At 35.9% G+C, this 23,834-nt stretch overlaps 1 protein-coding gene across 2 annotated transcripts in view; it reads left to right on the forward strand.

The window, feature by feature from the left end:
* The window catches only part of LOC309966451 (platelet glycoprotein 4), a 148,700-nt gene that overhangs the window by 85,023 nt on the left and 39,843 nt on the right, over positions 1-23,834 (forward strand). Inside the window, exon 1 of one of the 2 annotated variants that reach the window (XM_082846510.1) lies at positions 9,959-10,200. The exons of the other annotated variant lie outside the window; for it this stretch is intronic. The gene's annotated coding sequence lies outside the window, so the exon portion shown is untranslated. Of the gene's footprint in view, positions 1-9,958; positions 10,201-23,834 lie in introns of those variants that run through there. 2 annotated transcript variants of the gene reach the window in all.

Raw genomic sequence — 23,834 nt, forward strand, 5'->3', positions numbered from 1 at the left:
GCAAATTGAGGGAGGACTTTTAGTGGAGACAAGGAACTGACATTATGTTACTATTCGGTTTTAATAAAGACTTGGAAAATAGTTATGGTCAACTTGAAACCGCTGTTTTCCAACACTGTCCTAAAAAAGATAAAATGGCCATAAGCTTGGATAGAAGTGAGAACGTGGGAGCCTAGATGTGAATAAATCCCAGAGAGCTGCTGTGATCTGCCCCGCTGCAGACTCACTCCTGAAGGCAAGTTCTTTCTCCCCTTTCACCCCACAAGTGTGAGGATCTCAGAGTGGAAGTGTCGCTCAGAGAGAAGCCTCAGAAAACTCTGCATCAGTCATGGCACCAGAGCAGCGGAGTATCCTGGGCTGTGTGTGGTGTGTAGGCAGTTATGTGTTATGGAGCCCCTGGGACCCCAACACTGAGCTTAAGACCCTTGACGTTTGTGCAAGTCAGCTGAGAAAAAGAGAGCCATCACCTGCAAAGTGCTCAAGGCCAGGATGAGGGAAAGTTATAGCCACAGATTTAGAGAGGGCATGCTCTGTGTTCTCATCTCCTCCTCTGAAAATAGCACCTATTGAGAAAAATATAACACAGTTTTAAACTTGAAGTGACTGAGAAATATCAAAAATGAAAAGTTTCTTAAAAGTGACTAAATTATGCTGGATCAGGCAGAATGGAGGCTTGAGGTAAAATGAAATTTCATTTTTGCAGACCTGAGTCTATGACTATAACACTCGTTTCCATTTCAGTAATATACAGCCATCCCCAAAGTTTCTTTCTTGCCAAAACAAATGGAAAACCCTTCCAGGTAACCATGATAGCTTTTCTTTGTTTTAGATTAGTTAATTTTTATATTTCACATTCCCTTTGTCAGGATAGACAATTCTGTTTTCTGGGAGTGATGGAAACTTCGACTTGATTTTTATTTTGAACTTTGATTTGATTTTGAAAACTTAACATGTAATTTTTTCTCCCTTTAAAGAAATATACCCCTCTAGGTGACAGGAGAGGTGGTGGCATTTCTACGGTCTTTGTTTAGCATTGACTGCATATACATACACATGTATGTGCAATTTGAGCGAATAACTGTATTATCAAGATGGTATGACAGCCCAATATTGTAAAATGGCTGCTTTGGAGAAAAGCTAGCATTTTGGAAGCTGATAAGTATTTCCTAATATTTATTATTTGACAAGTAGAGTAGTTCCCACTATATTCTGATCTACTTTATTGGACTATTATGTTACTTGCAGACAAAAGCATCCTAATTGATACAACCGTAGTAGCTCAGCACTCTTTGACCTTGAGCAGTTTACTTAACCTCTCAGTCCTTTTGCCTCTCAGTGCTTTAGTATTTTTGCCAGTTGTCATATTAGCAAAACAGTAATTCTTATTTCAAGTCATTTTTATGAAGATTAATTTAGATAATCCATATAGAGTCCTTAGAATGGCGTCTGGCCTATAGTAAGCACCCTCAGTGTCAGCCGTATGTATAAAATGACATAATTTGGGTTTTTCAAAAAATGAGCTTCTAATAAGATTATCATTTCACACATTAAATGCCAAGTGATATTCCAAGGAATAAAAACGGTGATGTGGTTATTTTAAAAGTCAGTCAACACACAACAAGTGTGTCAACTGCCCTCCAGACAGATTCTGGAGATAAGTTCAATGACTTTTAGAAGTACTCGCCAGAAATAGCTTTGGTTACACTTAGCCTAAAGGAGGAAAGGGCACAAGATACCATTTAGGTTGTATTTACAGTTAGACTTAAATAATTATTTGACCTGTTGTCTCAATCTAGGAGGTTGCTCATGTACCTGAACATTGATTTGTGAGTTTAGACATTGAAGCTCAGTGAATTTCAAGGCAAGAAGAGTCCACTCCCTGCCCCCAGGGACTCTGGGAGTTACCTATTAGATAGGCAAGAGCAAACCTCTGCTTCTTCTTACTTAATCCAGTTGAGCAAGAGAGAAGAGGGAGAGACTCCAGGACAAACTGCCTAACAGACGCCAGAGAGAGGGTTACACATGGAGAGAGTGTGCTGTCCTCATGTTGCCTCTGAGTCTGGTAAGGTTAGTAGAGTTTGGAAGTGAATAGAATCAGAAAGCATTATAATTGGGTGGTACCTGTAGAGCCCATTTTAAAATGAGTGATCTGAGATTGTGAAAAAACTTTTAAAGTGAGGGGAATAAAGGAGATTAGAGGAAAAGCAGTACTTCTAAATAGCCAACTTCCATGACATAGTGCTACAATCTAGGCTCTACATATTTTCAGAAAGTTTTATGGTGAAAAATAGAAGAAGCAAGAAATTTTTATTTTAAAATATTTTTCCTCTGTGCTTTCAAATGGAAATAAATTTCCCCCAGGTTTATTATTTTTTTAATAAGAATGCATTATTAATTTTCTATCTTATTGTGAATTAGTATTTATACAACCTCAGGTTTCTTATTTCCTTAGCCCTGAGTATGAATGTTTGCTTTCTCTAATCCCTAACATTCATAGTAAGGTGATAAGTTTTATCTATAATAAGAGACATAGAGACATACTAAGATCTTTTTTAAAATTTACATTACTTAATACAGCAAAGAAATCTGTAACTACCTTAAACACTTACCGTTGATACATTTAGTCTGACTAGTTTTCAATTTAAAAATCATTGAAGTGCTTCCAAAGTTATGTATACACTTTTTAATCTCCATCATTTTCAAATTAAACTGGTAGGTTTTTTTTATAACAGTCAACATATTTGTTTTCATTTTCTAAATTTAAATGAGCCTTTCTTTATCTATATAGGCACCAGATAGTAACATAACAAAGATGCTTGTAAAATGCATCCAGTATGGTTTTCTTCTTTTTTCCGTATGCGGTAAAATTTTTGTGCTTTGAAGCAGAATTTTTAGTTCTTACTTGTACTGTTTTTACGCAATAAAAGATTATAACTTTTGGTAGTTTAATACAAATTTCTTTTAAATTTTAAGGTGAAACTACATTTTTTTCCCTAACAGTGCCTGGACATAGCAGACACTCAATTCATTTGCATTGAATTTCCTCTAATCTTATATATTTTGATGTTGCCACAGCAACTTTTCACATTTTCTTCCTTGAAGTCACTGGCTTCTGGTAGAAACTCCTGTATCCTTCAAAAGATGGAGAAATATTCTCTGCCTTTATGTTAGCCAGTGTGTTCTCTGTGTTAGCCAAATACATGGTAATTGTTCTCTGACTCATGCTTGAGGAAGAAGCTGGAATATCAGGTCCTCTGAGAAGTTTGTCATCTCTCCTTCTAAAACCTCCCCGCTCTGTAGGTTTTCCACTGTACCATAAACCTTCCATTAGACCATCTATTGTTTGATTTTATAATAATTTTTCTATATGTCTGTCTGTCATTCCGTGAAGCTAGAGTTTTATTTATTTTATTTTCATAATTTCTGGACCCAGAAATATCTAGTACAAGGAGGAATAGTTTATTAAATTGAGTAATTTTGTGAACAAATGAGTCATTTTAACTATAATCTGCATATGAAAAAAATGAAAATAATTCTGAAACATCACAGTAGCATAGCACAATGCATTTGCTGGGAGATTTATATTGACACAAGGTAAGGATTTAGATATGGGCAAGAAAATGCCTTACATGATCATGCATCCTTATGTCTTCTGACTAATCTTTGATATTACTTGTCACCTGGATACATAAACCCAAGGTGACCTATTTCATACAATTCCTGGAAATCTTAGCATTTATCTAATTTTTCTAATTTTCTCTGTCAGTTATGCCCTCTGTAAAAATGTGGTTAACAATACCTAATTATAGAATTTTTTTTTTTTTTTTTTTGGCTGTACGCGGTCCTCTCACTGTTGTGGCCTCTCCCGTTGCGGAGCACAGGCTCCGGATGTGCAGGCCCAGCGGCCATGGCTCACGGGCCCAGCTGCTCCACGGCATGTGGGATCTTCCCGGACCGGGGCATGAACCCGTGTCCCCTGCATTGGCAGGCGGACTCTCAACCACTGCACCACCAGGGAAGCCCTATAGAATTTTTTGTAGACTTAAATAATGACATGGAAGCATTTAGCATGGTAATATGTTAACAAATATTTGTCCTCCCCCTTATCCTTTCTTAGAACTTTTCAAGTTGTCCTTATAAGGGAGAAGAAATAGTATTCTACTTTTATATTTAATAATTTAATTTAAATAATTTAAAAAACGTATTTAAAACAAAGTAAAATTTAAAAAGCCAAAAGAGCACTGGAACCAGAATAATTTAAAAAAACTAACTTCACTCTAGTAACAGGGTACAGTGTATGGGAATCGAAGAGTTGTAAATTATTCCAGTTATCCAGGAAATTAATATTAAACTGACTAGCACTGCTGAAGAAGAACAGAGTACAATGACATACACAAAAAAACTAAAGTAATACATTAGCAAATATCAGGCCAGATCCTGGGACAAGATATGTGAAAAGGAGAAAAAGAGAGCAATATTCTAGCTGAGGAGTTTTTTTTTTTAACTGCCACTAGGGCAGTGTAAAAAGAGCATTTCCCCAGACCTCTGAAGCTTCATCTGCTAAGTGATTAAGACTAGATGATTCTTAAAATTCCTTCACATTTTGTAGCATAAAGGTCACAAACGAGAGAGAGAAAAAATGTGTCATACATGGAAGTGGGTAAAAGGTCTTTGAACTAACAGTCACAGCTATTTATATCTGAGTAAATGTGAATGTCCTGTGAGCCTGGAGACTTGTGGCTGTGTACACTGGAATCTTTATGTAGAATTGTCCTCTGTGTCTGAGCTACACCTCTAAACTATGACCTCCTTGAAGGTAAGCGTTGCTAAACTATCCAAGCCAATTTGGGCACACACTATTATTGGGTTATCTTGGTAAATATTGGTAGCTTCCAATAAACAACAGTAGGGTGAGCTACAGATCTCTTCGAAAGACAGCTACAGAGAAACCTTCTCAGAATTGGCTTCTGATGGAAGGAGTTAAGTAGCCAGCAGGAACCCAACCTGCTCCATGTGCTCTGTGAAGTCCCCACCCAGTCCTTTTAAGTATCCCAGTAGTTCTTGCATGGAAGATCCCTCAGAGGCACAGACTTAACATACTAACTACAGAATTCAGCTAACCATCCAGTCCCAGTCAGGCAACCAGGAATGCCCTGAAATCAAGAGCTGGACAATGGGCCATTTCTGAACTGGGCTTAGTGGGTTTTTATAGCCTATAATGTAAGGGTAGAGACTTAGGCCAGTAATATTTCTAGCCAATTCGTAAATCTTTGAGACCATTAATTCCAGCAGTAAAAACCTCATTGTTACATTTATTATGAAAATTTCCAGCTTTTAGGAGATAAAGATAACTAAATTACAGATTTTGATTACACACTAAGTAAACAGTTCTAGAATGAATATTCACAACTAGGGTAGCTGCCCATTTCGAGATGGTAGATTAAAAGTATTCAGTACTCCCTCATTGTATTTTATATGCGAGTATTTGAAGTTCATTACAGAAAACCTTCCTGTAGGGATCATGCTTTCTTCTTCTTTGTGACAGGATTCTAGGCACACAGCGGCCACATCATGAATATTCATTGAGTATGTGTGTGTGTGTGTATGAGGATGCATGTCATCAACTTTAACCTTTACAGAATTATTACCTTAAGAGATATGGAGAAAATCATACATTTTTTGTCTAATGTAGCATATACTGTAATGGCTTGATTTGCTTTTAGAATATCTTTATTTTTGTCTTAGTTTCTTTATTCTTATGAGTTGCAAATATAATAGCATACTCACCAAATATTGCTAGTCTTACATGGCAAAAGAATGTCATAACTATCATAAACTTGAACTTGCTCATTTTGCAAGACCCTGCCCAACGTTCCTAGCATCTCTAGCTTTCCACAAACTAGAATATTCCCTGATGCTTTGTTTCTTATCCTAAAGACCAGTGTGCATGTTGTTATGTGGTTCCTAGGAAGACTGTAATGTCCTAAACAAAGACGAAGGATGAAAAGAGTCAAGGGAATTGCTATGAGAAAATAATAGGGATATCCCTGGAGAAGGAGTTGCTTCTGTGTTCTTTTAAATGTCGCAGAGTAATTGTTTCTTTTTTTAAGGAAAGAACCAGGGGGAAGAGCAGCTTATTTTCAAGCTGGAGAGCTTGGCAAATATAGGCTGCAGGGTTTACTTTGGTTTAGGAATCCCACTGCCTCACTGGAGGGTCAATCAAAGTTCCACAGCCATTCTTGGATACTTGGAGGTGGGGCTGATTGATGTACAGCGGTGACCTGACCCAGCACTTAAGGCAAACACAACCTGAGTCATCAGTGTTCATTCTGTATCCTCCAACCAGCATTTTGAAAGTGCGTTGACATTGGTGGCCTTGCACTTTTTCATCGGACTTCTAACTGGTAATTACACCTATATAATCACTGTGAAGTTATCTAGCCTAACAGTGTAGGACTTAAGACCAGTGCCTGCAATACTAAAATCTCTTACTTTGCTCTGAGTTTTGCTTTGTTCTTGTCCAGTTTAAGCTATACGTGCATTTTTCTCTTCTCTTAAGGAATAGAATATATGAGATGGTATAGACATTCAGGCACCCTGTCCCAAGCTTTTAGATAAGAAATTGTGTCTAAAAGAAAATGGAAGGAGTTGGTCAGGTGTTGTAATTTTACTATGATCTTGTCAGTAATAACTACAATACTAAGTGATAAGGTGACATTCAAAAATATTTGAAATTGTCCAAACCCTCCAACTTGCCTATGCTTGTATATGTGCAACGATGGAATATCTTAATAGAGCACCATATTAAAAGGGCAAATTCATGTGCGGCTACCTTTTATTCTTAAGAAGATATATGCCCAGGAAGACTGTTAAATTATAGATGGCCACTTTTACCCGAAGAGGCACTTAGAATGAATATTATTATATATGTTTTGGAGTCTCTTATATTAAGATTGTAAGGCAGAGTGGTTGTCTTCCCAGTCGTGGAGAAAGAAGAATCTATCCTCCCCCATCTCTTATAGTCAACAGTAACCAGTAGAGGTCACAGGCAGTTTCTACTGGGGCATTCCTGGAATGGATCTAGTCAGCAAGTGGTCACTGTGACTTGCTAGAGAGGTGACTTTGCAATTTTATTTTACCCTCAGGTTAGGGAAACTTAGTCATCATCTTGTATACCTGACTTGGGCTACTGAATTTTTTTTTTTTTTTTTTTTTTTTTTTTTTTGCGGTACGCGGGCCTCTCACTGTTGTGGCCTCTCCCGTTGCGGAGCACAGGCTCCGGACGCGCAGGCCCAGCGGCCATGGCTCACGGGCCCAGCCGCTCCGCGGCATGTGGGATCTTCCCAAACGGGGGCACGAACCCGTGTCCCCTGCATCGGCAGGCGGACTCTGAACCACTGCGCCACCAGGGAAGCCCTGGAGGTAGCTTTTGAATCTTTCCTTCTGTACTCAGTATTGAGGCGCATCTCTGAAAGCAAAGTCAGCTGCTTGTGCCTTCCGGAACACTAGTTGCTTCTCACTACACAGGATGTACTAAGGATCTGAGGATAAGTTCTTGAAGAAACATTACTATCTTCCTTTCCTCTGGGAAATTCTTAAGCATGTAGAAATGTCCCATCGAGATTATGACTTAGTCAATCAAAATGGATGAATTTAGTTATATTTATTCATTATGTTTCATCTTTAAAAAATTGAAGCCAATCTCCTAAAACATGTCTTAACACATGCATGTTGGAATTTTTCAAAAAAACCGATATTGTCTATTTTCAATTTTAATTTTATTCACCTAAGATTGGAGGAAGATTGCCTGAAAGGGTGACATCTTCAATGGTAGAAAGTTTTATAGAAAGAAAAGGTTTTCCCTGTAATTAATTGGCACCAAAAGACTTAAAAAGGCAAATCACCACAGCATTTTTTCCCTAACCTAAATGACATGGCAAATAAGCCAGAGAAAGTTTAGTAAACAGTACAAATTTAGTTTAATCTTAATTTTTTTAGTTTCATAGCTTGAAGAATTTAAATATTTTCTACTACACAGGATGGTAAATAAATATGAGCTTAAAAGGATAAGTGGCAGAATAAGGTTCAGTTATAACTAAAATATTTTTTGGTAATATTTGGAAACCCGTGGTTATGTATTGAACTGCCATCAGGAGGTAGGTGTCTCTCAAAACAGAAATACCCATTAAGTGGATAATGTGAGTGTATCAATAAAAGGAGTGAAGGAATCATCTCACACCGGTCAGAATGGCCATCATCAAAAAATCTAGAAACAATAAATGCTGGAGAGGGTGTGGAGAAAAGGGAACACTCTTGCACTGTTGGTGGGAATGTAAATTGATACAGCCACTATGGAGAACAGTATGGAGGTTCCTTAAAAAACTACAGATAGAACTACCATATGACCCAGCAATCCCACTACTGGGCATATACCCAGAGAAAACCATAGTTCAAAGAGAGTCATGTCCCAAAATGTTCATTGCAGCTCTATTTACAATAGCCAGGAGATGGAAGCAACCTAAGTGTCCATCGACAGATGAATGGATAAAGAATATGTGGCACATATATACAATGGAATATTACTCAGCCATATAAAGAAACGAAATTGAGTTATTTGTGGTGAGGTGGATGGACCTAGAGTCTGTCATACAGAGTGAAGTAAGTCAGAAAGAGAAAGACAAATACCGTATGCTAGCACATATATATGGAATCTAAGAAAGAAAATTAAAAAGGTCATGAAGAACCTTGGGGTAAGATAGGAATAAAGACACAGACCTACTAGAGAATGGACTTGAGGGTATGGAGAGGGGGAAGGGTAAGCTGTGACAAAGCGAGAGAATGGCATGGACATATATACACTACCAAATGTAAGGTAGATAGCTAGTGGGAAGCAGCCGCATAGCACAGGGAGATCAGCTCGGTGCTTTGTGATCGCCTGGAGGGGAGGGATAGGGAGGGTGGGAGGGAGACGCAAGAGGGAAGAGATATGGGAACTTATGTATATGTATAACTGATTCACTTTGTTATAAAGCAGAAAGTAACACACAATTGTAAAACAATTGTACTCCAATAAAGATGTTTTAAAAAAAAAAAAGAGTGAAGGAACAAATGAATTCATGGTTTCTGCTAATTTAGGAATAGCTGTGATTTTGTAAGTATAATTGCAGTAAGTTAATTTGGATGCAATTTCAAACTTACATACCTAAAACCACATTTAATTTTGAAAAACTATTAGAAAGATTAAAATGAGATGTCAAATAAAAATCAACTAGGACGGATAAATGCAAGGTAAACGAAGGAAGAAAAGAAGGGAAAATGAAAACTGGAATCTTGTGGAGGAGAGAAGTCTATACTGAAACTTATTATAAAAATAATATTTGGGGACAGACTTATTTATAACATGGGAAATATTTAGTGGTTTTTAATTTTGAGTTGCATGAAATGGTATGGTTTCCATGTTTTTATGGGCTTATTTCACCTCCAGTTATTAATCACTGTAGTCCTCATTTCTTCAACCTACTGTGATTATCCAGTTTTCCCTGAGGAGTTGTAGAAAATGAAAGGAAAAACAGGCCTGGAGCAGTCTTGGATCATGTCCAGAAAATGTTTTTAGTCCTTGGACTACATGGAGGATGGTGCCCCAAGCCTTGTACACACAGATTGGGAAAACAATGAGGATCTCAGCGTATTCACTCTCAACAGGAAAGCCCTGTGTCCTTAACAAAAGGTGTACTACAGAGTACACTGAAACGCACTTGGATAACATAAACATCTCGATTCACATTTGTATCTTTACCCATGAACAGGAAGCAATGTGGAGTAAGACAGTTTGCTTGCTAAATACCACAACTGAGGGCCCTGGGCCCTGAAAGCCAGGAAAACAGTTGTGTTAGCAATCTCTGAGGATAAATGTACTAATCAGCCAGTGCAAAACTAGGAGGACCAGTAGAGTCATTTAGGGTGACATTCCCTAGCAATTCAGATTCCATAACCTGCTACTGTTTACTTAAGTCACAACCTCCGGAGAAAAGAGAAGAGCAGCTTTCCGGAATCTGAAAGGGGATGGTGAGAATGAACATGATTTGAGTCCTTGGTCGCTTGTTGGAGAACGATGAGGATGACAGACACTTGCATAAAGACACGGCTGATGTTATTTAAACCTACTTCAGAATAGAAGATTTCTTTCTACTTAACCATAAGGTAAATTCCTTTATCAAGTCCATTGTCAGTGCCCCCTAATGTGAAACAAACTTTAATGATGCTACTAAAAACGTTAGGGCTAAAGTGAAGTTTAATAGGTAAATTGAACTTCTCTATTATTCAAAGTTTAAGTGTGCAGATACTAAAGGGAAGGTTTTACTGTACCCCTGACTAGTTGTCATTTCTTTCATTCAAGCAGATAACCAACTGTCACAGAGAAACATGCAGAACAGTTGCAGGGTTCTGATATTTTAGAATTCTGAATTTTTATGATATCTACCTTATGCATGATAGTATAGTAGTCTGTCACTTTTATTCTGTTTGGATTTTAATGTTTATGATTTATAGAATATAGTCATGAAAATAAGATATATAGAAAGAAATTTAAATGATGTATAACATTTCCAGGAAAATATTTGCTTCTGGAAGTTTTATTTGATATATTAGATAGATATATAGCCACACACACCCATACACTCTATATGTGGGTATGTATGTGTGTTACACAGGTTTTTGTTTTGTTTTTACAGACTATTACACGAGACTTTGTTCAAACTGAAAAATACATTTAGAGCAGGATGTTCCCACTTTGAATCCTTACGGATTCTTGGAAATCTTAAGAATTTATTTCAAGTTCTTCCAAGGAGTTCATTTCAGAAGCAGCACTCTAAACCAAACCCTTTGGTCTCTTGGAAGACAGAAAACTCTGGCTTATCCACAAGCAAATCCTTCCCTTAAGCCCACTGAGAACCAACCTGGAAAATGATGATTTGATTTCACTATAGGGTTTGATAGGCTGTTTAATATTTCTTTAAAGCTTCTAGCAGAAGCTGCTGTGCCACTCAGATGCAAGGTTTGTGCCAAATGTTTCTTCAAAGTGTCAGGGCAGAAGGATCAAACTCTTCCATTTTCAAGCAAACAAACAGAAAAAGAAAGGCATCAGAAATATCTTATTTCCTGTGTGGTGATTTCTAAGATAAATTACTGTTACGTGACATACTTCTTAGAAAGTATTTTATTTCTAAGCTTTAAAAAAGAATTTAATTAGGTATGCTTCCATGTCCCTGGAAAAGTGTGTGTGTGTGTGTGCGTGCGTGCGTGTGTGTGCCTGTGCATGCATGTATGTGAGTTTAACTTTTTCAGGAATTTGACACCCAAGTGCTGTGTATCTCCGAACTTAACAGATTGTCAGATGGCATAGATGTCAATATAATTGTTTAAAAGACAGACTAGAGAGTATGGTTAGTACGTCTGTTTATTTCCTACATGGAACAAAATCACTTTAAGTCTCATTATCCCTCTGATTTCTTTTCTGGTTTTATACATTCATCACAATGAAAGCTTCTTAGCCTTTCATAGCATATCACCTTGATCAAGCCATCAGCTAATGTGAATGTGTAAATTGATTTCTGTAACCCTTAAAATTATTTTATTGATTTCCTTTTTAAGACCCCACTTCAGGGACTATTTATAGTGTAGATGACATTTCTCAACACAAAACTCTGTTGTACCCTCAATTCAATGAATTTTATATTTCTGCCATGTGAAATTATAAATTAATTGCTCACATAATTTTTTTCAACCTTTTTCTGGTATTTGGTTAGCTAAATGCTTATTTTTGTAATTGATTATTGATTTTTTCTTATTATTTCATAACAACATGCTTTGAGGTCTAGTTATTCTTTTACCTGAAGATTTCTGTTTTTTCCCCCTAATAATTTCCTTTCTAACGTATGAAGACAAATTGTCCTGACAACTGTGCTGATCTTAACACTTCCTTAAGGTTCATAGTATTGCTTAAATGTTGACTTTTCCCCACTCTCCTTAGAGAGTTAAGTCTGTTTTGCAAACAGTTCAAGTAAAGATAGGTGCGCCAACATATTTATTTAGAAGGCCTGTGAAATTTACATATTGATCTGGCCCAGCCCACATGAGACTATCCGCATATACAGAGGTGCTCTCTCTTTAATCTGTCTTTTACACACAGCTCCTACCATGACTTCTATGAGACATATGGGGAAGTTTACTTTATATCACTAATGCAGTAAGTTTACTTTCATTGTGTGCTCTATTCATTAGACGACATAGCTTAAGTCTAAACTTTAATGACCCTGATATTCTGCATTTTACCTTTAATGATGTCCTTTCAATTTTTCCTTTAAACGTGATATTAAAAACTTCCATTTTAATCTCTCAAGCTTTCGCTGGCATTACCGTGTACTGCTATGTCTTGTGAATTTAATATTCTCTTTTAAAGTTATGTACGTATATATTTATTTTTATTCCTGCATGTGAAGGCCCTCCTCACCACATGAAGCAGGTAGAACCTGCCATTGGTTTAATACTTCCATAAATGTAAGGCAGCAATTGAAAAACTAGGTATTTGTTTATATAACACACACAGTCAGGTGCCGTATGCATGGGCATAAATATGTGTGTGTGTATAGATCTTCATGATGAGTTAGCCCAAGGATTAAAGTGATAAGACGAATTTTGCCTTATGGTTTTACACTGGTGACTAATGTTTTGAGATACTTTACAGTGTTATGTGTTATAGGTCTTCAGAATGAATTTTGTTTTAGCTAATCTCAAAATAATTGTTAACTGCCACTTACAGAATATGTTCACTGTTCATTCCTTGGTTATTGTACTTAGATATCATTTTCTAAGAGGAGGTTATTTATAATTGTTATTCAATTTGAACAAATGTGTTGAAAAGAATACGTAAATGAGGTATTGATCAAAAACTTATTTATATATATATTTTTTTATTTCAGAAAAGAGTATAGGCTCTTCAGTCAGTCTTTCAGGGTTTTAATCCTTGTTTTGGCACATGCTAGCTGTGTGACCTCAACTAGTTGTCTAAAGAACATAGTAAGGTGGTGTGGTGGGTCAATGAGATAACTTATGTGAAACACTTATTTCAACAACTGGCAGACGGTAAGCCCCCAATACATGTTAACTCTGTTACCTTATCATCATCATAATTTATAGGTCTTTGATTGCCCATGCAATCTAGAATTGCAAAGCATATGATACCAAAATTCTTTTCATTTGCTAGACTGTAAAAAAAAATGAATCACTTAAAAATTTTTATCTACTATATAGAATCTGCATACATCTTTACGTTTTAAATTTAAATCTAACATGTGATTTGATCTTCAGCTTGAGGCTGTAGGTAGGCTCTGTAGTTATTCTCTTTGACAAGAAAGGAAATCAGGAATATGAGGACTGTGTGCTGCCCAGTTCACAAAACCTATTATTATTAAAAGAGCTGTAGTCAGGACTTGGGCTGTGTGATTCCTCTTCTAGAACTCTTACTATGCCTACATTGTCTGCTTCTCACATATGTTGCAATGTTTATAATTACTCAACATACTTTACTCTTCCTCTTTTATTTCACAAGTGTTAAATTCCATGAATCAGCTCATCTAGAAATACTGTTCTAAAGGATTTTTTGAAACCATACAAATGCTAGAAGAAAGTTTATTATTTTTTATATTCTTGGAGGAAGACTTTCAAAGCATGACACAATACCTAAAAGGAATTGCTGTGAAAGTTAATGACATAAAAATTGAAATTGTCAGTAATTTAAAAATGCAATAAAAATAAAGTTTAAAATAGTCAAAAAAAGTTTTAAAAACTGTCAAATGTCAGAAGACTGGCTATTGCCTTACTAGCTAATAAGGAAGGACAAACAAACCCACAGGGGAATAAAAAAGATGAACAAAGGTATTACCACAAATATTTAAAAATATAAATGCCAATACGCTTAAGAAAATAGGTGAACCTTCACTCAATTAAATATTTACCGATAAAATAAGTACTTGTTAAAAACAAAGTTTAGTGTAAACCAGTGTGAGACAGGCATTTTCACACATTGCTGTGTACATGTATGAACAGAAATTTGGTAAAACTCCCCCTGCCAAAAAAAGTACATACTTTTAAATTTCACTTTCTGCTATTTACTAGTGTCCTAGCACAGTAAACGAAACTATATGGGAACTTCCCTGGTGGTCCAGTGGTTAAGACTTCGCCTTCCAATGCAGGGGGTGTGGGTTTGATCCCTGGTCAGGGAGATAAGATCCCACGTGCCTCGCGGCCAGAAAACCACAACATAAAACAGAAGCAATATTGTAACAAATTCAATAAAGACTTCATTCTCCATTTTCTGATTAAGAAAATAAGAGTAAGTAGTTATTTAACTCCTAATCCCCAGTCAATGTAGCTAGCAATGGTAACATCAGAAGTCATGGATGTCTGTCTGATTCCAAATTCTAAGTGGTCTTCCAGAAAAAAAAAGACTTCCCAAAGCACTGTGCCTAAGCTGACTTAAGCATATTGACAGTTTTATCTTTCATTCTACTAAATTTTTTCTAGTGCTGTAGTGGATTTACAGAAGGCAAGGTACATAGCCTCATATAAAAATATCACTTCAAAATATTGCACATACATTATATTTTTAAAATGAAAACCCCAACACGCATTACTCAGAAATGGGTGCGGCAGTTTTCTGCCTTGTTCAAGGTGAATATTTTGCTCAAAATATAGATATATGGTTGCAAATTTTACTTAGCTCTAGATTTCCTGGGTGTTGTGTGCTAAACTACTCAGAACGGTTGCCTGTGGGATTGAACACTTAGCAGCTGCCTCTGGGAATGTAAATTTGATTCTTTGGGCTGCTCATGGGAGGGTGTGACATTTTCCTCTCCAGAGACAGAGGATTTGGATGGCATTAGGCTACTGAGTAAATAGTGATCCAAGTAAGTTCAGTGTCAGCTTAGGCATCTATTTTACACGTATTTTTTCTGAATCATCTTTCTCTAACAGTGTTCAAATTTTCATTATAATTTAACTATCCTTGACTTCCCTGGTGGTCCAGTGGTTAAGAATCCGCCTTCCAATGCAGGTGACGTGGGTTCAGTCCCTGGTCGGGGAACTAAGATCCCACATGCTGCGGGGCAACTAAGCCCGCGTGCCACAACTACTGAGCCCATGCGCCACAACGAAGAGCCCACACACTGCAATGAAAGATCCCGCATGCTGTAACCAAGACCTGACACAACCAAAATTTAAAAAAATAATAATTTAACTAGCCTTTCAATATATTTAAGATATGCTGTTTAAAATGGCATCTGAACTCCTGTGTTGGTGGACTCTTTCTGAATTGTCACACTGGAGGGTGTGTGTGTGTGTGTGTGTGTATCTGTGAGAAGGCTGAGAAGGAAAGGTATCAAAGTAGCTTAAATACAATAAAATAGATACTCTTAATCAAAATAATTATTAAATTAGCTTTTATACTACCTTTTTATTAATACCACAAAGTTAAAAGGTCACAATTATAAGGGAATCATCTTTTTAAATTATCTGAAATCTCTGTAAGTTATTCTTTTTAAATGAAAAGCATCAATCATAATGAGATTACACAAGGCCATTTCTACTTTATTGTAATTAAATGATCAGATATTTTTTAAAAATTCTAATATACCTGAAGACTTTTATAACTTATTATTAATTTTTAAATAAATGTGTCTGTAAAAATATCCTGGAGAAAGAAAGCAATGCTAGAGGAAAAAAAGTGCTTTGGATTCCTTTCCAGTTGTATTGCACAGCTAGCAAATGAGAGGATCCAACACATGCCCAGAAGTGACAGCACAAGCAATCCAATGAGGACTGGTTTAAATACAATCTGATGAACTAAATGTATTTCTGCCTATTACTGTTAGGTTGTTGTCTTTCAAGGCTGACTTAGAGGCATTTATTTAGCTGATCTGTCTGATAGATGACAGTTTAACCTTCTGAAGATTTTGATTTTTGCCTGTATGTTTCTGAGAATTTCTTTGTAAAAATGTATTTTTAATATTGAGGGTCTTTTTTATCCTCCCAAAGTACAAGATTTGGTTAGATTTTAAAATAATTACTTTCTTTTAAAGTAACTTTAGTATATGCTTTTTTATATTAAAAGGTCATCCTAAATAGTAGAATTATTTAAATGTTATGTAACAGTTGTCTTTTTATCTGAAGAGATCTAAGAGAAATTTAATTTTGGGCGTTTTCATAGAAGGATTTTGCTGTGCTCATGAAACTTCTATAAAACTAAGAGAAAATAATAAATAGTGAAGAACTTCCAGTTAGAACAATAGGCTATTTCCTTTTTTAAACGTCTGTTTGTTATCCTTGTTGATTGACAGAGTCTCCAGTAATTTTGCAATTATTAGGCTCAACATACTTTAGATTTATGAAAAGTGCATTTTGTTTAAGCTTTATGAAATGAGGTTTTCAAGCAGGAAAGTTAGACTCTGATAATTCTGCCCAATCTACACTTTCCACCCCTGGGCCCAGTTTATCATCTGGAATAATGATTCTGTAGTAAAAGAGTATATTAGAGGCCACTCAACAAGTTAGTTCCTTTTGTCTCTCTGGCCTCTAACTTACTTGGATGGGAAAATGGCCAAAAGAAAAAAAAAAAGTACTGCAGAGGATCTCAGATATAGGTAATGGGTCCTTACCAGAACATAAAAATAGACCTGTAGGAGCCATATCAGTGGTGGGATGTGTGTGGGGTTTTTGTTTGTTTGTTTGTTGTTTTAATTACTCTTGCAACAGAACACTCACTGGGATCTGACGTCTGTCTGTCTGTCTCTCTCTCTTTTTTTTTTTTCTTAAAGCATATTTAAACTCACTTTTTATAATGGGGATTTCAGTGTAGGGTTTTCTGCAGAATACCATTTGGTCCTACTAAGAATTGACTGTTCACATGTTGGAGCATTTGATTGAAAAATCCTTCTTAGCCTTTTTAAAGGTAAGTCATAATGATTTTTTTTTTAAATAAAAAGATTTCTATCTCCCAAATGATAGGAGATGACACTACTATATAAACACCCATTAGAAGTTATAGAACAGCAACAGCAAGCAGGAACTGTTTTCTTGAAGTCATTAGGCTTTTTTTAAAACATAGGTTTGTGTTGTTTTCCAAGTTATCAATCTTCTTACCTTTTATGTTTAAAAAAATATTGAAACCTTGTCCACCAGCCTATGACATTTTGTTTCTTGATGTTTAAAATCTTATGTTTATTTGTAAATATTTATTTGTTAATATTTAAAATGATGTACTATCCAATTTGATTATTGCAGAACTTTCATTATCTACTTAGGCTATTTATACATGATTTTTAATTTAAATTATGAATGAAAATCAACATAAATAAAAACCAGTATAGTAGGATTAGTTCTTATAAATGACTTGCCACTCTATGCCAACATGCTTTCTAATATGCAATTGTTAACTACCTATTATTTTAGAGAGTCATTATTTTGTTTAATCTTCTATCTTAATTTCACACCTTTTGGTGAACCTGACTTTGTCTACATGGTTAAATGCAGTGCATGTTTTGGATATATTCTTATTAAGCATTTTTTTAAATGAACAAAGATATTGTAATTGCTACTGGGGATGATTAATTGTATTAATTCCAAATAATGATTCTGATTTACATAAATGTTTATAAATTATATAAAATTTGGTAACAGAATAAAAAAACAAAATTAAAGTTTTTGGATATTTAGGAAGCTTATTACAAATATCAGCAAATTATTTTCTTGAATGATGATACAAAGTTTAAAGGACAAATCATTCTAGAGAAATTAAAAGTTTTAATTTATAGTAATTTATAGTAAGTGAATTCATACATAACTGTAAATGGCATAAATTCTCTAGAGTAAATTTCTAACAGTTTCTAGAATTGTAACATATTGAAAGATGTTTTTGAAATCTTTTCATGTACTTTTCAGTCCTTGACTGTGTAGTTTTAAATTAGGAAAAGAAACAGTGCTTTTAGTATTCGTTCAAAAAATAACCAAAATAATAATTTTTAAAAATTTTGTTATGTAGAGAGTCCAGTGGTGGACTGGATTTTATGAGAGGAAAAATACATAGAAATTTTTTCATTTACCAAAATCATTATGAGACTGGAACAATAAATCCAATACAAACTCATCAGAAGTTAAGCTGGGAGGAATAACATAATTACAACTGGAGAGGTATTGGACAGAGTGTACTAAAAATTTTGGAATTTATTTTGGGAGTTATAGTTGCTACACTTAATTTTTAAGAAAATGTTAGCAAAAAATACTTGTGGATTTTTTTTTTTTTCTTCCTGAAGGAATGGATTCTGTAACTATTTTGTGATTTAATCCAAACGTGTTTTAATTCACTGGCCCAAGTCATGGCTGAAAGTTTCAAGGAGCATTAGTCTAACCTAGAAGCTGCCTTTTCATTTGCATAATATTCTAAATCCTGGTATACATAAGAATAAACGATTTCATCAGATTTTACTGTAACCTAAGAGTTTTGGAAATAATCATTCTTCTTTGTGTAACTTATACACATTTATTAGATTTTTAAAAAATAATACTTGGCCAATTTGCAATAACATTTTACTATTAGGTTATTGTTCAAGATAATATTCCATAATATTTCAAATAACATAACATGTGCTATGATAGGAATTTTTATTCATTACCTCATTGAATTTTATTTGACATTTTAAACCATATATGATGTATTTATACACATTTTAGAGAAAACTGAGCCACAGAAAACTATAATGTTAGACTGTGAATTGAACCTAATTATTTGAATTCAAAGCTCAGAATAATTGCAAATCTTATAGTATTCTACTGTTTACAGTAAGAGTTGGGCTGGGAAAAAAGAGATAATAGCATTTCTATCTAGGACTCAACAATCAAGAATGGCTCTAGGGCTTCCCTGGTGGCGCAGTGGTTGCCGATGCAGGGGACGCGGGTTCGTGCCCCGGTTCGGGAAGATCCCACATGCCGCGGAGCTGCTGGGCCCGTGAGCCATGGCCGCTGAGCCTGCGCGTCCGGAGCCTGTGCTCCCCAACGGGAGAGGCCACAACAGTGAGAGGCCCGCATACCGCAAAAACAAACAAACAAACAAAAGAACGGCTCTAGATAATCCTATTTAAACGGACATGACTCTAAGAGAATCATTTCAAACCTATAGTAATCTCTATACTCAAGTACTCCAAAAACTACCCCAAAAAGGTTGGTTTGCTTCTAGAAGAACATTTAGTGTAATAATGAAGTCAGTGTAATTATTGTTTTAATTTTCTAAGACTACCACCAAAACAAGTTTTAACTTGTTATATTTGAAAGGCATAATTTAGTAAAATATATTATTGTTTTGTATTATAGATGTCTATAAACTTTTTTCTGTTATATATGTTTAGCTCCATATATTCTGATAGGATGGAAATGCCCATATAAATTAAAAGGATTATGGTAACTTGAATAAGAGAAGGTGTCAGAGATCTCCTAATCTAGTTATTTAAATATTTTCCACATAGCCGTTGGGTTCTGTGGGGATGACTCAGAGCCCAAATGAGATGTGACCGGAAAGGGGAAAGGGCCACAGTTCTTGCCAACTTTGACCACAATAGCTATTCTTTTAACTATCTTTATATGTTGGGATTGTGTGTAAAATAAGTACTAGTCTAATTCCCTTCTGTTTCCACATAATGAAACACAACCAGATTTAAATGATTGACTTAACTAGTTTGATGTGAATCTGCATCTTCCTCATGGCTAGGGAATCATGGCTTTTTAAACACCCCTAGGTATCATATAAAGTAAGAGTGTGAACAGGAACTTAATTTGGAAAGCTAATTTTCATCATTCATATTCAACCTGTTGTTGAATTAATCACCCCCAGAACTCTGAAACTGCATTTTGTGGGCAGATACTGTATTCATCAGGTGAGGAAGACTGTGTATCAAAAGAATCACAGTGTGTGTCTAGTGGAAAACAGAGGTGTGTGATCTGGCTTCCTATTCCAAGGAAAAGTGGAAGGAAGGTTTATGGATAGAATAGGAAATTTCTAACTCACTCATGAGTTAGAAAATGTCATCCAGGTCCTGGCACTCATTTATGGTACAAGTACATACTCCTATAATCTGAAAATGTTAAAGTTTCGTAGTTCACATCCCAGGAAACTGTACCTCTGGGCCATGCCTTTTCTGAGTGGAGTTTCCCAGGAAACACAGCTCTATCTGCACATGGGAATAATTACAGATTCTCTGGGAACTTTATTTTTCTGACCTACTAATGGAGACGCTTCTTATAGCTCAGTCTCAGTTCCTATCACCAGGTTTCCAACATAGTAGAATGGCATAAATCTCATAAGTTCATCTAGAAACATTTCGTAGATATGACAGCAAAAAAAGAAACAGCCACGTGTACATATACTCATGAATTCTACAAAAGGAATAGGACTTAATGTCTGTGAACTGGTAGGATACAGCTGATCTCCATATAGACTGAAGAAAGTTATGGGATTAGTGATATCTTAAAACATTTCTTTTTATTTTCTCTTCCTTCTTCTTATTGGTCTCAAAAATATGTTTTCTTCCCTGTACCTTTGATTATTTTTTGTTTTCTAAATTTAAGTACTTTAAGCAAGCAATAAGTTATTACAGATATCAATGTCTTAGTTTTTGTTTATGTTTGAGTAAAATGTGCTTTCTTTTTTTCTTTTTCTACATCTTTATTGGAGTATAATTGCTTTACAATGCTGTGTTAGTTTCCACTTTACAACAAGGTGAATCAGTTATACATGTACATGTGTTCCCATATCTCTTCCCTCTTGTGTCTCCCTCCCTCCCACCCTCCGTATCCCACCCCTCGAGGTGGTCACAAAGCACCGAGCTGATCTCCCTGTGCTATGCAGCTGCTTCCCACCAGCTATCTATTCTACGTTTGGTAGTGTGTATATGTGCATGCCACTCTCTCACTTTGTCACAGCTTCCCCTTCCCCTTCCCCATATCCTCAAGTCCATTCTCTATTAGGTCTGTATCTTTATTCCTGTCTTACCCATAGGTTCTTCATGACATTGTTATTTTTTCTTAGATTCCATATATATGTGTTAGCATATGGTATTTGTCTTTCTCTTTCTGACTTACTTCACTCTGTATGACAGACTCTAGGTCCATCCACCTCACTACAAATAATTCAATTTCGTTTCTTTTTATGGTTGAGTAATATTCCATTGTATATATGTGCCACATCTTCTGTATCCATTCATCGAATGATGGACATGTAGGTTGCTTCCATCTCCAGGCTATTGTAAATAGAGCTGCAATGAACATTTTGGTACATGACTCTTTTTGAATTATGGTTTTCTCAGGGTATATGCCCAGGAGTGGGTTTGCTGGGTCGTATGGTAGTTCTATTTGCAGGTTTTTAAGGAACCTCCGTACTGTTCTCCGTAGTGGCTGTACCAATTCACATTCCCACCAGCAGTGCAAGAGTGTTCCCTTTTCTCCACACCCTCTCCATCATTTATTGTTTCTAGGTTTTTTGATGATGGCCATTCTGACCAGTGTGAGATGATATCTCATTGTAGTTTTGATTTGCATTTCTCTAATGATTAATGATGTTGAGCATTCTTTCATGTGTTTGTTGGCAATCTGTATATCTTCTTTGGAGAAATGTCTATGTAGGTCTTCTGCCCATTTTTGGATTGGGTTGTTTGTTGTTTTGTTATTGAGCTGCATGAGCTGCTTGTAAATTTGGAGATTAATCCTTTGTCAGTTGCTTCATTTGCAAATATTTTCTCCCATTCTGAGGGTTGTCTTTTGGTCTTGTTTATGGTTTCCTTTGCTGTGCAAAAGCTTTTAAGTTTCATTAGGTCCCATTTATTTTTGTTTTTATTTCCATTTCTCTAGGAGATGGGTCAAAAAGGATCTTGCTGTGATTTATGTCACAGAGTGTTCTGCCTATGTTTTCCTCTAAGAGTTTGATAGTTTCTGGCCTTACATTTAGGTCTTTAATCCATTTTGAGCTTATTTTTGTGTATGGTGTTAGGGAGTGTTCTAATCTCATAATTTTACATGTACCCGTCCAGTTTTCCCAGCACCACTTATTGGAGAGGCTGTCCTTTCTCCACTGTACATTCCTGCCTCCTTTATCAAAGATAAGGTGACCATATGTGTGTGGGTTTATCATTGGGCTTTCTATCCTTCTCCATTGATCTATATTTCTGTTTTTGTGCCCGTACCATACTATCTTGATTGCAGTAGCTTTGCAGTACAGTCTGAAGTCAGGGAGCCTGATACCTCCAGCTCCGTTTTTCGTTCTCAAGATTGCTTTGGCTATTCGGGGTCTTTTGTGTTTCCATACAGATTGTGAAATTTTTTGTTCTACTTCTGTGAAAAATGCCAGTGGTAGTTTGATAGGGATTGCATTGAATCTGTAGATTGCTTTGGGTAGTAGAGTCATTTTCACAATGTTAATTCTTCCTATCCAAGAACATGGTATATCTCTCCATCTATTTGTATCATCTTTAATTTCTTTCATCAGTGTCTTATAATTTTCTGCATATAGGTCTTTGGTCTCCTTAGGTAGGTTTATTCCTAGATATTTTATTCTTTTTGTTGCAGTGGTAAATGGGAGTGTTTTCTTGGTTTCACTTTTAGATTTTTCATCATTAGTGTATAGGAATGCCAGAGATTTCTGTGCATTAATTTTGTATCCTGCTACTTTACCAAATTCATTGATTAGCTCTAGTAGTTTTCTGGTAGCATCTTTAGGATTCTCTATGTATAGTATCATGTCATCTGCAAAGAGTGACAGCTTTACTTCTTCTTTTCTGATTTGGATTCCTTTTTTTTTTCCTTTTCTTCTCTGATTGCTGTGGCTAAAACTTCCAAAACTATGTTGAATAAGAGTGGTGAGACTGGGCAACCTTGTTTTGTTCCTGATGTTAGTGGAAATTCTTTCAGTTTTTCACCATTGAGGACGATGTTGGCTGTAGGTTTGTCATATATGGCCTTTATTATGTTAAGGAAAGTTCCCTCTATGCCTACTTTCTGCAGGGTTTTTATCATAAATGGGTGTTGAATTTTGTCGAAAGCTTTCTCTGCATCTGTTGAGATGATCATATGGTTTTTCTCCTTCAGTTTGTTAATATGGTGTATCACGTTGTTCAGTTTGCATATATTGAAGAATCCTTGCATTCCTGGAATAAACCCAACTTGATCATAGTGTATGATCCTTTTAATGTGCTGTTGGATTCTGTTTGCTAGTATTTTGTTGAGGATTTTTGCATCTATGTTCATCAGTGATAGTGGCCTGTAGTTTTCTTTCTTTGTGACATCCTTGTCTGGTTTTGGTATCAGGGTGACTGTGGCCTCGTAGAATGAGTTTGGGAATGTTCCTCCCTCTGTTATATTTTGGAAGAGTTTGAGAAGGATAGGTGTTAGCTCTTCTCTAAATGTTTGATAGAATTCACCTGTGAAGCCATCTGGTCCTGGGCTTTTGTTTGTTGTAAAATTTTCAATCACAGTCTCAATTTCAGTGCTTGTGATTGGTCTGTTCATATTTTCTATTTCTTCCTGATTCAGTCTTGGCAGATTGTGCATTTCTAAGAATTTGTTCATTTCTTCCAGGTTGTCCATTTTATTGGCATAGAGTTGCCTGTAGTAATCTCTCATGATCTTTTGTATTTCTGCAGCGTCAGTTGTTACTTCTTTTTCATTTCTAATTCTATTGATTTGAGTCTTCTCCCTTTTTTTCTTGATGAGTCTGGCTAATGGTTTATCAATTTTGTTTATCT

This window comes from Leucopleurus acutus (genome assembly GCF_964270905.1).
Source record: "Leucopleurus acutus genome assembly, chromosome: 9".
Classification (NCBI taxonomy): Eukaryota; Metazoa; Chordata; class Mammalia; order Artiodactyla; family Delphinidae; genus Leucopleurus; species Leucopleurus acutus.